General features: G+C 38.8%; 1 non-coding gene across 1 annotated transcript; it reads left to right on the top strand.

The window, feature by feature from the left end:
- The first annotated feature begins 2,014 nt into the window (after positions 1 to 2,014).
- Positions 2,015 to 2,087, top strand: TRNAC-GCA (transfer RNA cysteine (anticodon GCA)). The gene has a single exon. It is a non-coding gene; the product is annotated as a tRNA-Cys (tRNA).
- The last annotated feature ends 656 nt before the right edge of the window (positions 2,088 to 2,743 follow it).

Raw genomic sequence — 2,743 nt, 5'->3', positions numbered from 1 at the left:
TCCGTTGAATGGAGGAGCCTGGTGGGCTACAGTCCATGGGGTTGCAAAGAGTCAGACACGACTCAGTGGCTAACAATCATAACACACACAGGGACTCTCCTAGTAGTCCAGTGATAAAACTTCTCCTTCCAGTGCAGGGGGTGTGGGTTGGATCCCTGGTTGGGGAGACTGCAAAAAATTCAACGAAGACTTTAAAAATGATCCATATTTTTAAAACTTTAAAAAGTAAGTTAATATAGCTCTAGAAATTTCCAGTTCACCAGAGCATATGTTACAAGATTATTTTTTTAAAGGTAAAATCATATCCAGCTTAACAGTTTAAGGTCAAGTATCTTTTTTAATGAATTTATTTTTAATTGAACGATAATTTCTTTACAGAATTTTGCTGTTTTCTATCAAACCTCAACATGAATCAGCCATAGGTATACATATATCCCCTCCCTTTTGAAACTCCCTCCCATTTCCCTTCCCATTCCACCCCTCTAGGTTGATACAGAGCCCCTATTTGAGTTTCCTGAGCCATACAGCAAATTCCCGTTGGCTATCTATTTTACATATGGTAATGTAAGTTTCCATGTTACACTTTCTATACATCTCACCTTCTCCTTCCCTCTCCCCATGTCTGTAAATCTATTCTCTAAGTCTATTTCTCCATTGTTGCCCTGTAAATAAATTCTTCAGTACCATTTTTCTAGATTCCGTATATATGTGTTAGAATACAGTATTTATCTTTCTCTTTCTGACTTACTTCACTCTGTATAATAAGTTCTAGGTTCATCCACCTCATTAGAACTGACTCAAATGTGTTCCTTTTTATGGCTGAGTAATAGTCCATTGGGTATATATACCACAACATCTTTATCCATTCATCTGTTGATGGACATCTAGGTTGCTTTCACGTTCTAGCTATTGTAAATAGTGCTGCAATGAATAATGGGATACATGTGTTTCTTTCAATTTTGGTTTCCTCAGGGTATATGCCTAGGAGTGGGATTGCTGGGTCATCTGGTGGTTTTATTTCTAGCTTTTTAAGGACTCTCCATACCATCTTCCATAGTGGCTGTATCAATTTACATTCCCACCAACAGTGCAAGAGTGTTCCCTTTTCTCCACACCTTTTCTAGCATTTATTGTTCGTAGACTTTTTGATGAGGGCCATTCTGACTGATATGAGGTGATATCTCATTGTAGTTTTGATGTGCATTTCTCTAATAATGAGCAATGTTGAGCATCTTTTCATGTGTTTGTTAGCCATCTGTATGTCTTCTTTGGAGAAATGTCTGTTTAGGTCTTTTTCCCACTTTTTGATTGGGTTGTTTGTTTTTCTGGTATTAAGTTGTATGAGCTGCTTGCATATTTTGGAAATTAATCCTTTTTCAGTTGTTTCATTTGCTATTATTTTCTCCCATTCTGAGGGCTGTCTTTTCACCTCGCTTATAGTTTCCTTTGCTGTGCAAAAGCTTTTAAGTTTAATCAGGTCCCACTTGTTTACTTTTGTTTTTATTTCTGTTACTCTAGGAGATGGGCCATAGAGGATCCTGCTTTGATTTATGTCATCGAGTGTTCTGCCTATGGTCAAGAATCTTTTGAATCATGGGCCAGAAGTGCGCATGTATGTGCAAAAGCTAAAACGGCTTAACATGATACTACACTTTCTACTATAAATGTATTGCTATGAATGGTCTCTTAATTAAACCCAACAAGACAGCCAAGATGTCCATTCACTCAGTGAGCAGATGTAATTTGCTCATTTATAGCATGTTTCTTTTGGAGAAAGTAGTGGTGGACACATTTGGATCAGATTTACACAGCTGTGAAAGTAAAGATTCCATTCTGGTCAAAAAATAAAAAGCAAAATCATGACTCTCATGCAAACATAAAATTAAAATATATCAAGAATTTATTTAACTTGTTAATAAGTGAAGGAACCAGTATGATGTTGCAACCATCAGGAATGCTGACATGAATGTGCAAACAGATTCAAAATTGGTTAATACCCATAGGGAAAAAGGCTTTCCTGATAGCTCAGTTGGTAGAGAATCTGCCTGCAATGCAGGAGACCCTGGTTCAATTCCTGGGTCAGGAAGATACCCTAGAGAAAGGATAGGCCACCCACTCCAGTGTTCTTGGGCTTCCCATGTGGCTCAGCTGGTAAAGAATCTACCTCAATGCGGGAGACCTGGGTTCAATCCCTGGGTTGGGAAGATCCCCTGGAGAAGGAAAAGGCTGCCCACTCCAGTATTCTGGCCTGGAGAATTCCAAGGACTGTGTAGTCCATGGGGTCGCAAAGAGTCAGACATGATTGAGCGACTTTCACTTTCATAGGAAAAGAATAAATTACATTTCCACTAATAAAATTTATTTGCATTCCTATGTGTCTGTTAGTTGTTCAGTCATGCCCAACTCTTTGAGATGTAGCCCACCTGGCTCCTCTGTCCATGGAATTCTTCAGGCAAGAATACCAGAGTGAATAGCCATTCCTTCTCCAGAGTGTCTTCCCCACCCAGGGATCGAGCTCAGGTCTCCTGCATTACAGACAGATTCTTTACCATCTAAGCCACCAGAGAAGCCCATTCCTATGTACAAAAGTTGTTTACATTAGCATACAATTTAGGTAGTAAATTTGCTTAAAGCCAATGAAAAGCACAACAGATAATCCAGAAGAGTGCACCAGGCAGGATGCCCAGCAATTTTTTGTACATTTCAAAGTCTTTTGCAATATTCCTTGTTATACTCTATTAAT

Source organism: Bos taurus, chromosome 12 (genome assembly GCF_002263795.3).
Source record: "Bos taurus isolate L1 Dominette 01449 registration number 42190680 breed Hereford chromosome 12, ARS-UCD2.0, whole genome shotgun sequence".
NCBI classification, from domain to species: Eukaryota; Metazoa; Chordata; class Mammalia; order Artiodactyla; family Bovidae; genus Bos; species Bos taurus.
This window is presented reverse-complemented; position numbering and strand designations above follow the sequence as displayed.